The sequence below is a fragment of the Piliocolobus tephrosceles genome, chromosome 12, assembly GCF_002776525.5.
Source record: "Piliocolobus tephrosceles isolate RC106 chromosome 12, ASM277652v3, whole genome shotgun sequence".
NCBI lineage: Eukaryota > Metazoa > Chordata > Mammalia > Primates > Cercopithecidae > Piliocolobus > Piliocolobus tephrosceles.
The window spans coordinates 87,743,413-87,756,146 of NC_045445.1; positions in this window are offsets into that span (position 1 = coordinate 87,743,413).

Below are 12,734 nucleotides of genomic sequence, written 5' to 3' on the forward strand. Positions count from 1 at the left end.
TTATAAAGGATTCAAGAATTCTAAACCTTAGGCATTTGAGGGTGCTTTTCTCTTGACTGATTTTTATTCTAATTTGTGGACATATATCTCTGCTTTTTTAGTTATAGTAAGTTTTGACTGGATACTAGACACTGTATTGACATTGTTGAATATCTGGATATTGCTATTACTTTAAAGACTGTCAAAACTCTAAACACCTTTACTAAGATGTAAGTACATAACAATAAACTAAACATTTGAACTCTACAATTTTATAAGTTTTCACATATGCGTATGCCTAGAATACTATCATCACAATCAAGAAGATGAGCATATCTACTATCCTTAACAGTTTTCTCATCCTTTGATATAGTTAATTCTTCCAGCCTCTCACCATACCCACTTACTTGCTTTCTGTCATGGCAGATTAGTTTGCATTTTCTATAATTTCATATAAACAAAATCACACAAAATATTCTAATTTGTCACACTCACTCAGCATAACTACTTGAGATTTATCCAATTTGTGGCATGTATCAATAGTAATTCTTTTTTATTGCTGAGTGGTATTCTACTGAAGGAATATACACCACCTTTCTTATTCACTCACCTGTTAATAGACTTTTGGGTTATTTTCCTTTTTAGAGCTGCTATAAATATGTGTACAACAATCTTTGTATGCACCTATGATTTCATTTATCTTGGTTAAATATCTAAGAGTGGGCGGGGTGCAGTGGCTCATGCCTGTAATCCTAGCTCTTTGGGAGGTCAAGGCGGGTGGATTGTCTGAGCTCAGGAGTTTGAGACCAGCCTGGGCAACACAGTGCAACCCCATCTCTATTAAAACACACAAAAAAATTAGCCGGGCATGTCAGCGTGTGCCTGTAGTCCCAGCTACTCGGGAGGCTGAAGCAGGAGAATTGCTAGAACCTGGGAGGCAGAGGTTGCAGTGTGCCGAAATCGCACCACTGCACTCCAGACTGGACAACAGAGCGAGACTCCATCTCTAAGAAAAAAAAAAAATACATAAATAAATCTAAGAGTGGAATGGCTGAATCTATATCAGTGTACATTTAACATTTTAGTAATGCCAAACTTTTCCCCAAAATGTTGGAAAATTTACAATCCCACTAACAGTGTATGAGAGCTCTAGTTGTTCCATAACCTAGTCAACATTTCTTACAATCAACTTTAAAAAAAATATATTTGTAACAAAAAGTTCATTTCTATTGATGGATTTTCATTTATCACAGGCAAAAGAAAATCAGAGCTGCATGCAGAAAATTACTTTTTTCCTTATGCTACATCTGTAGACATTTGATTTTTAGCATGATAGAGAAGGTATGAGTTCTTATATTGCTTGGCACAGTAGAAATAGAAGAAATAAATAAATACAGCAAAAGGTCATTTCTCAGTGATTTCTAGGTATGTTTTTTACTGGCAGTAAAAACAGCACTTGGGTAAATCAGACAACAGTAGATTTAGAAATAATATTGGAAGCTATCTAGCCCAACATCCACCATTTACAGAAGAGAAAATAGAGATTCAGTTAAATGACTCATGCAGTTATAGTGTTCTTGCCATTATAACACACTGTCCCTTTAATCCGCGTAAATGAGAGATATTGCCCATTTATTAACCCACTGACTACGAGCTACAATTTTGAAGGGCACTGAGGAGTTCCCCCAGGAACTCAAAATCCAACTGGGAAATGAACATTTAAATAATGAATAATAACATAACAAATTTCTTATAGATACAAACTGCAAAGAAAACACAATAGGAGTAATGAATTATTCAAAGGATCAAAAGAAAGAATGAGGAAAGGAAAAAGAAGAGTGGGAGTTTATCAGGCAGAGAAAGGGAGAAAGGCTTTCTAGATAAGAAAATACACAGGAAAAGGTACTGCATGGGAAACCTTGATAGTGTTACCAAATAACTAACGATCCCAAGGGATACTTTAGTCTAATAGAGCTTTATCTTTTAAAGAGTCTGATTTCCAACACTAAATAAATATAAAACCACTGTTTGCTTAGTTTCAACTTCCTATGCTATCTCCAATATATTAAGTGAATGGTAATATCTTCTTCTTTTTTTTTTTTTTACTGTTGCAGATTTGGAAAGTATTGTGGAGTGAGACAGACCTGGAGTTCAATCCCTGCTCTGTTTAATATTTTATGGAGTTTGGTGATTAAGTTTTAGTTCTCCATTTCTCTGAGATTTAAAGTTTAACTAAATAGTACTTAATCCCTAGGGTTATTATGTATTTCAGAACTTAAAGTATAATCAACTTTTTAAAGCTAAGACAGTGTAATAGATGTGTCGTGATATGTCATTGTGGCTTTAATTGCATTTCTTTAATGAGAAATAATATTTATCATTGTTTCTTGTGTTTATTTGCCATCTCCATTATCTTCATTGATAAAATACCTGTTCAAAGCTTGTGTCTATTATTTATGTTTTATTACTTCTTATTGAGATTAAAACATTTATTACACTTGTACAGTGTAAATATTTTCTCCAAGTCTATAGCTTGTCTTTACAATATTTTAAAAATGTCTTTCAAATAGCAGAAAAATTAATTTTGATGAACTCCAATTTATTTATTATTTTTCTTTATTGATCATTCTGTGGTGTCACACCTAATACATTTTTGTCTAACCTAATAACATAAAAATTATTCCCCATTTTTTTCTTCTAGAAGTGTACTTTTTAATTTTTGGTTTTACATTTAGGTTTATGACCGGGTTTGATTTAATTATTGTACACTGTGAGATATGTGTAAATGTTCTTTTTATGCCTATGGTTACTCAATTATTCTACCACCATTAGTTAAATAAACTATACTTTCTCCATGAAATTTCAGGTTTGGTTGAAAATTGATATGTATGTATGTAAGCCTATTTCTGAATTCAGTATGTTCTTCCTTTGATTTATTCATCTATATTGTCAATACCACACTGTCTTAAGTTAGATTTCTAAGTCTTGATATTGTAAGTCCTATAACTTTACACTATTTTCCACATAACGTTTTGGCACCACTAGATATTTTGTAATTTCAAATGAGTTTTAAAATTGGTTTGTGAATTTCTTTTTAAAAACTTGTTTGAAAGTTTGAGATTGCATTCAATCTATATCTCAATTTGGGTAAAGCTGACACTTTAACAAAATTGAGTCTTCTAATCCAAGAGTATTGTAGATCTCTCTATTTTACGTAGTCTTCTTTACTTACTGTCAGCAATGTTTCACAATTCTCAGTGTACAGGTCTTGCACATTTTTTATCAGATTCATCTCTATGTATTTGGTAATTTTTATACTATTGTAAACAGTATTGACTTTTAAAATTCTCAAGGTTTATTGCTGGTATGTAGAAATATGTTTGATTTTTGTAAATTTACTTAGTGTCCTTCAAACTTTCATGTTTGATTGTACTGACTAGAAGTTACAGCACAATGTTAAATAAAAGTGTTCAAGTGGAATTCTTATTTTGTTGCAGACCTACGTAGGAGAGCATGCAGTCTTCCAACATTAAGTTTTATACTAGCTATATAATTTTGAAAGAAGGTAAAGAAAGTTTCCTTATATGCCTAGATTATTGAGATATTTTATTAAAAATGGATGATGGATTTTGTCAAATGCATTTTCTGCATCTATTGGAATGATCACATGGTTTTTCTTTAACCTGTTAATATAGCAAATAACATTGTTTAATTTTTCAAATATTAAACTATTATTATTTAAAAAATTTTAATTTTAGGTTCGGTGGTACACATACAGGTTTGTTATACAGGTAAATTTGTGTCACGGGGTTTTGTTGTACAGATTATTTTATCATCCAGGTACTAAGCCTGATACTCAATAGTTCTTTCTGCTCCTCTCCTTCTTCCCATCCTTTACCCTCAGGTAGGCCCTGACTTTAAATTCTTGGAAAAAACTTAAAAGTTTTTCATTTAAATGAAGTCCAGCTTATAAATTATTTCTTTCATAGACTGCATCTTTGGTATTGTTAAAACCATCACAATACTCAAATTAACTTAGATTTTTTCAGTGTTATTTTTAGGAGTTTTATACCTTCACATTTAACCTTTAGGTTTGTGATCCATTGTAAATGTATTTTTGTGAATAGTGTGAGGTCTGTGTTTAGATTTTTTTGTGTTACATGCGGAGATCCAGTTATTCTAGTACCATTTGTTTAAAATATGTTATTTGAATCATTGTATTACCTTTTGCTCCATTGTCAAAGATCAATTTACTATATTTATGTAATTTTATTTACAGGTTCTCCATTCTGTTCTACCAATCTATTTGTGGATTTTCTAGACAGTACCATACTGCCTTGATTACTGTAGCTTTATAGTAAGTCTTGAATGCAGGTAATGTCAGGCCTCTCACTTTCTTGTTCTTCAGTTCTACGTTGGCTATTCTGGGTCCTTTGCCTTCTCATATAAACTTCAGAATCAGTTTGTCAATGTTCATAAAATAACTTCCTGGGGTTTTTATTGGGATTGCATTGAACCTATAGAACAATTTGCAATGAAATGACATCTTCAAAAAATTTTCTTACTATCCATGAACATAAAATGTCTTCCCCATTTATTTAGTTTTTACTTTTTGTTTCATCAGAGTTTTTTAGTTTTACTCCTATATCATGTACCTATTTTGTTTTATCTGCACCCAAGCATTTTATTTCTTGGGTGCTAATATAAATGGAATTGTGTTTTTAGTTTCAAATTCCACTTATTCGTGAGATGTAGGAAAGCAATTGACTGTTGTATATTAATCTTGTATCCTGAAACTTTGCTATAATTGCTTTCTAGTTCAAAAGTTTTTCTTGGTCAGCTCAAATTTTCTGTATAGACAATTATGTCACCTGTGGGGGGGGGGGAGCAGCTTTTTCTTCCCAATATGTATACAATCTCTTTTCTTTTCATGTCATATTGCATAACCTAGGACATCCAGTATAACATTGAAAAGTGGTGGTTACCAAGGACATTCTTGTCTTATTTCTTATTTTAGCAAGAAAGCTTCTAGTTTCTTCCCATTAAGTATAACATAAGGTATAGATTTCTTCTACATTTTTCAGAAAGCAAGTTGAGGAAGTTCTCTATTCCTGGTTTGCTAAAAGTTTTTTTTTTTTTTAGTCATAAATGGAATGTGGATTTTGAGAAAGGCTTTTTTTTTTTTTTAGCTATGTATATATGGCATTTTTGTTCTTTAGTCTGATAATGTAATAGGCTACATTAATGATTTTTAAAACATTTATTACTTCAATAGGTTTTGTGGAAACAGGTGGTGTTTGGTGAAATGCATAAGTTCTTTAGCAGTGATTTCTGAGATTTTGGTGCACCCATCACCAGAGCGATGTACACTGTACCCAATGTGTAGTCTTTTCCCCCCACCCCTCCCACGCTTTACCGCAAATTTCACAAGTCCATTGTGTCATTCTTATGCCTTTGAATCCTCATAGCTTAGCTCCCACTTATGAGTGAGAACATACGATGTTTGATTTTCCATTCCTGAGTTACTTGACTTAGAATAATTTTCTCCAATACTATTCCAGGTTTCCGTGAATGCCATTATTTCATTCCTTTTTTATGGCTGAATAGTACTCCATGGTGTGTATGTAAATATGTGTGTATTTATATATGTGTGTGTGTGTGTATTATATATATGTGTATATATGTATATACATAATTTTCTTTATCCATTTGTTGATTGATGGGCATTTGAGCTGGCTCCATATTTTTGCAATTACAAATTGTGCTGCTATAAACATGAATATGCAAGTATCTTTTCTGTATAATGACTTCTTTTCCTCTGGGTAAATACCTAGTAGTGGGATTGCTGTATGAAATAGTAGATCTATTTTCAATCCCTGACTAAATCTCCATACAACTTTCCATAGTGGTTGTACTAGTTTACATTCCCACCAGCAGTGTAAAATTGTTGCTTTTTGACCATATCCACACCAACATGTATTATATTTTTATTTTTATTATGGCATTCTTGAAGAAGTAAGGAGGTATTGCATTGTGGTTTTGATTTGCATTTTCCTGATCAACAGTGATGTTGAGCATTCTTTTAAATATGTTTGTTGGCCATTTGTATATATTCTTTTGAGAATTGTCTATTCATGTCCTTAGCCCACTTTTTGATGGGATGGCTTTTTTGTTGTTGTTGATTTGTTTGGGTTTCTTCTAGATTCTGGATATTAGACCTTTGTCAGATGCATGGTTCACAAAGTTTTTCTCCTATTCTGTAGGTTGTCTGTTTACTCTGCTGATTATTTATTTCATTGTGTAGAAGCTTTTTAGTTTAATTTTAAAAAGTAGCAGGGGAGTGAAGTGGACTCTGTGATGGTTTGGATGTAATTTTGTTTAGTTTGGTAGTTTTGTATTGGTTGGCCTTTGGTGGTTTTGTGTTGGTTTAGCCAGGAGATGGTGCTTTCAAGACAGCATCAGCTGCGGTAGTATGGGGGGATACAAGCTTGCTCTAGGATTATCTGGATAAGTACTCAGATTCCTCCTGTGATGGGCAGGGCCATAGTCTTCCCAAGAGATATGTCATTTATCTTTGTCTACCAGGGTGGGTAGACAAAGACCACCAGGTGGGGGCAGGGTTAGGCTATCTGAGTTCAGACTCTCCTTGGGCCGGGTTTGCTTTAGCTGCTGTGGGGGCTAGGGGTCTTTTTCTCAGGCTGATAAAATTGCGTTCCCAGAAGGATTATGGCTGTCTCTGTTATGTCATAGAGGTCGTCAGATGAGTGGGAGAAAGCCAGGAGAGGCCTCATCCAGCTCCCACACAGCCCAAAAGGCAAGTCTTACTCCCACCCTGCCCCCTCAACAGCACCAAGTTTATAACCAGGCAGCTGGTGAACAGAAAGAAAGCAGGGTTTTCAGGTTTCTTGACTGCCCTCCTGCTGTGGTTTCTGTGCTGGTATCTGCACTCTCCATTCACCCTTCCCCCAAATTCTGTCCAGGAAACTTCATGTTCAGTTGAAATTGTTACAAAGTTCATCTGGAAGTTTCCTTCTCCCTGTGCTCTTTCTCCAATTCTATTGGCAGTCCTACCCAAACACCCCTGTGAGACAAACTCAGGAATTACTTCCCTGGGGATCAATAGTGCCCACAGGGCTCATCCTGCTGCTTCCCTCTACCCCTGTATTTCACTTGGCTCTCTAAATTCATCTCAGCTCTATGTAAGGTCAAATCCTTCTCCCATAATCTGGAACCTCAGGTTCCCCAGTAAGGATGTGTGTTTGGGAGCAGACGTTCCCCCTCTCACACTTTGGGCACTTACAGTTTTTTAGCTATCTCACGGAGCCTCTAGCAGCAAGCCGCTTTCTTCAAAGGGTCTGTGGATTCTCTCAGCTTTCCTGGTATGTTCCAGACGTAGTTTTTGGAGCAAAATTTCATATTGTGAGTCTCCACACACTGCTCTGTCTGTCTGAGTGGAAGATGCAATTTAGTCCTGCCTGTTAGTTGTCATTTTTCTCCTAATATTTAATTTAAATGCAGAATTTGAGCTCTAAGACCTAGGGCATTCCATCTTTGATGCTTATATTATTATTGGCCAGTTCAGGAACCTCCCCTCTTTCTGGCCATTCAGGCTTTCCAGTTCCTTTGTAATCTCACATTAATGACTTTTGAATGTTAAATCAGCCTTGCATGCATGGAATAAATACCACTTACTTGTGCTGAATAAATATTTTTATATATAGTTGGACACCACCTGCTAATATTCTGTTGAGAATTTTTACATCTGTTTATGAGAGACATTGGTCAGTAGTTTTCCTTTATTGTGTTTTTCTGTGTTGTAGGCCTTATAGTAATGATGATCTCACAAAATGAATTAAAAAGTATTCCTTTTTCTTGCAAAATCTAAAAAGCATTGTAGAGAATTCATACAATTTCTTCCTTAAATGTTTGAGAATTCACCAGTCAATCCTTCTGAACTTCATGCTTTCTATTTTCAAAAGTCATTATGTAGTTCCTAACTGTATATCACTATTCATTTATAGTCACCTGTTGGTATGGTTAGGCTTTGTGTCCCCACTCAAATCTCATCTTGAATTGTAATCCCCATAATCCCCATTATCCCTACGTGTCAAGGGAGAGACCAGGTAGGGGTAATTGAATCATGGGTGCAGCTTCCACCATGCTATTCTTGTGATAGTGAGCGAGTTCTCATGAGATCTGTTGGCTTTATAAGGGGTTATTCCCCATTTGCTTGGCACATCTCTTTCCTGCTGCCTTGTGAAGAAGGTGCCTTGCTTTCCCTTTGCCATCCACCATGATTGTAAGTTTTCTGAGGTTTCTGCAGCTATGTTGAACTGTGAGTCAAATAAACCTCTTTCTTTTATAAATTACCCAGTCTCAGGCAGTTCTTTATAGCAGTATGAAAACTGACTAATACACCTGTCAAAAAATCTTAGTTTATTTCCATATTTTGGCTATTACGAATGAACAATAAGCATAGGAGTGCAGATTTCTCTGTGAGGTCCTGATTTCATTTCCTTTGGGTATATACCCAGAAGAAAATTTCAGGGTTATATTGTAGTTCCATGTTGAACATATTGAGGAACCTCCATACTATATTCCATAATGGCTTGAATTTAATTTGCTAGTCTTTTCCTAGTATCCTCTGGTAGAAGAAGCTCAGATACTCAATTTTAGATCTTTATTGTTGTATAATATATGCATTCAATGCTATGAATTTCCCTCTAATCACTTCTTTCACTGCATCCCACAAATTTTAATAATTAGTATTTTCATTTTTGTCTAGTTAAAATTATTTTTAAAATTCTCTTGATGGGATTTTTTTTCTTGGTAATTTGTTTGAACTCCTTGTAGATTCTGGATATTAGTCCTCTGTCAGATACATAGGTTGTGAAGATTTTCTCTTACTATATGGGTTGTCTGTTTACTCTGCTTATTGTTTCTTTTGCTGTGCAGAAGCTTTTTAGTTTAATTAAGTCCCACCTAGTTATCTTTGTTTTTGTTGCATTTGCTTTTGGGTTTTGGTCATGAAGTCTTTACCTAAGCCAATGTCTAGAAGAGTTTTTCCCATGTCATCTTCCAGAATTTTTATGGTTCCTGGTCTTAGAAGATTTAAATTTTTGATCCATCTCGAAGTGAATAAGGTGAGAGATGATCAAGTTTCATTCTTCTATATGTGGCTTGCCAATTATCCCAGCACCCTTTGCTGAATAGGGTGTCCTTTCCCCAGTTTATTTTTTTGTTTGCTTTGTTGCAGATCAGTTGGCTGTAAGTATTTGGGTTTATTTCTAGGTTCTCTATTCTGTGCCATTGGTCTATGAGCCTATTTTTATGCCAGTACCACGCTGCTTTGGTGACTTATAGTCTTATAGTACAGTTTGAAGTCAGGTAATGTGATGCCTCCAGATTTGTTCATATTATTTAGTCTTGCTTTGGATTTGTGGGGTCTTTTTTGGTTCCATGTAAATTTTAGGATAATTTTTTCTAGTTCTGTGAGGAATGATGGTGGTATTTTGATGAGAATTGCATTAAATTTGTAGATTTCTTTTGGCAGTATGGTCATTTTCACAATATTGATTCTAGCCATCCATGAGCATGGGATGTGTTTCTATTTGTTTGTATCATCTATAATTTCTTTCAGCAGTGTTTTGCAGTTTTCCTTGTAGAGGTCTTTCCCCTCTTTGGTTAGGTATATTCCTAAATATTTTATTTTATTTTGCAGCTATTGTAAAAGGAGTTGAGTTCTTGATTTGATTCCTCTTGGTCGCTGTTGGTGTAGCAATGGTACTGATCCATGTTCATTGATTTTGTATCCTGAAAACTTATTGAATTCATTTATGAGTTCTACAAGCCTTTTGGATGAGTCTTTAGGGTTTTCTAAAGTTGTGATTATATTATTGGCAAGCAGTGACAGATTGACTTTCTCTTTACTGATTTAGATGATACTGATTTCTACCTCTTGTCTGATTGCTCTGGCTAGGACTTCCAGTACTATGTTGAATAGAAGAGGTGAAAGTGGGAATCCTTGTCTTGTTCCAGTTCACAGGTGGAATGCTTTCAACTTTTTCCCATGCTGTAAAATGTTGCCTCTTTTTTTTGTCATAGATGGCTTTTATTACCTTAACATATGTCCCTTCTATGACGATATTGCTGAGGGTTTTGCTCATAAAGAGTTGTTAGATTTTGTCTGTTTTTTCTGCAGCTATTGAGACAATCACATAATTTTTGTTTTTAATAATGTTTATGTGGTGTATCACATTTATTCACCTGTATATGTTAAATAATTTCTGGATCTCTGGTATGAAACCCACTTGATCATGGTAGATTATCTTTTTGATATGCTGTTGGATTCAGTTAGCTAGTATTTTGTTGAGACTTTCTACATCTATCTTCATCAGGGATATTGGTCTGTATTTTCCTTTTTTTGTTATGTCCTTCCCTGGTTTTGGTATTAGGGTGATACCGACCTTATAGAATGATTTAGGGAGGATTCTCTCTTTCTTTATCTTTTGGAACAGTGTCAATAGAATTGCTACCAATTTTCCTTTGAATGTCTGATAGAATTCAGCTGTGAATCTGTCTGGTCCTGGACTGTGTGTGTGTCTGATTATTATTATTATTAATTATTATTATTATTATTTCCATAAGTTTTTTTGGGAACAGATGGTGTTACATTACACGAATAGTTTTTTTAGTGGTAATTTTTGAGATTTTGGTGCACTCATCACCTGGCTAGTGTATACTGTAGCCAATGTGTAGTCTTTTATCCCTCGTCAATCTCTACCCTTTCTCCAAGTCCCCAAATTCCAATGTATCCTTCTTATGTCTTTGCTTCTCATAGCTTAGTTCCCACAACTGCGTGAGAACATAAGATATCTGGTTTTCCATTCCTGAGTTACTTCACTTCAAATAAGAGTCTCCAATTCTATACAGGTTGCTGCAAATGCCATTATTTCATTCATTTTTATGCCTGAGTAGTATTCCTCGGTATACATATACCACATTTATTTATTCATTCATTGACTGATGGGCAATAGAGTTGGCTCCCTATTTTTGTAATTGCAAATTGTGCTGCTATAAACATGCATGTGCAGGTATCTTTTTCGTATAATGACTTCTTTTTCTCTGGGAAGATACCTAGTAGTAGGATTGCTGGATTAAACAATAGATGTACTTTTAGTTCTTTAAAGGATCTCCACACCTTTTCTGGATATATTTTTGTTGGCATCTTTTTTATTACTGTTTCAATCTTGCTACTTCTTATTGGTCTGTTCAGAGATTTATTTACTCCTGGTTTAATGTAGGAGGGTTGTTTATTTCCAGGAATTTATCTATCTCCGCAAGGTGTCTAGTTTGTGCATGTAAAGGTGTTCATAGTAGCCTTAAATAATCTTTTGTATTTCTGTGGTTTTAGTGGTAATTTCTCTCATTTTATTTCTAATTTAGCTTATTTGGATCTTCTCTACGCTTTTCTTAGTTAATATCACTAATGTTCTCCTAATTTTGTTTATCTTTTCAAAGAACCAGCTTTTTGTTTTATTTATCTTTTGTCCTCTTTTTGTTTCAATTTCATTTAGTTCTGCTCTGATATGTGTTATTACTCTTCTTCTGTTGGGTTTGGATTTGGTTTGTTCCCATTTCTCTAGTCCCTTGAGGTGTGACCTTATTAGATTGTCTATTTGTGTTCTTTCAGACCTTTTGAGATGGGCATTCAATGCTCTGAACGTTCCTTTTAGAACTGCTTTTCCTGTATTCAGGAGGTTTTGATAAGTTGTGTCACTATTAGTGTTCAGTTCAAACAATTTTTTAATTTCCATCTTGATTTTATTGTTGACCCAATAATCACTCAGTAGCAGGTTATTTAACTTACATGTATTTGCATGGTTTTTAAGGTTCATTTTGGAGTTGATTTCCAATTTTATTCCACTGTAGTCTGAGAGTACTTAATATAATTTCAATTTTCTTAAATTTTATTCCACTGTAGTCTGAGAATACTTAATATCATTTCAATTTTCTTAAATTTACTGAGACTTGTTTTGTGGCCTAACCTATGATCTATCTTGGAGAAATTTTCATGTGCTGATGAATAGAATGTATATTCTGCAGTTTTTCGGTAGAATGTTCTGTAAATATCAGTTAAGTCCATTTTTTTTCTAGGATATAGGTGAAGTTTATTGTTTCTTTGTTGACTTTCTGCCTTTATGAACTGTCTAGTGCTGTCAGTGCAGTACTGAAGTCCCCCATTAACATTGTGTTGCTGTCTATCTCATTTCTTAGGTCTAGTACTTACAGTTTTGTAGATTTGAAAGCTCCAGTGTTAATTGCATATATATTTAGGATTGTGATATTTTCTTGTTGGACAAGTCCTTTTATCATCATATAATGTCCCTCTTTGTTCTTTTTAACTGTTGTTGCTTTAAAGTCTGTTTTCTCTGATATAAAAATAGCTACTCCTGCTCGCTTTTGGTGTCCATTTGCATGGAGTATCTTTTCCCACCACTTTACCTTAAGTTTATGTGAGTCCTTATGTTTTAGGTGAGTCTCCTGAAGATAGCAGATAGTTGGTGAATTCTTCTCCATTCCTCCATTCTGTTTCTTTTAGGTGGAGCATTTAGGGCATTCAACGTTAGTATTGAGAAGTACGTTACTATTCTATTCATTGTTTTAGCTTTTGCCAGAATACTTTGTTCTTTTTTGTCATTATGTTATTGTTTTATAGGTCCTGTAAGATTTATGCCTTTAGGAGGTCCTATTTT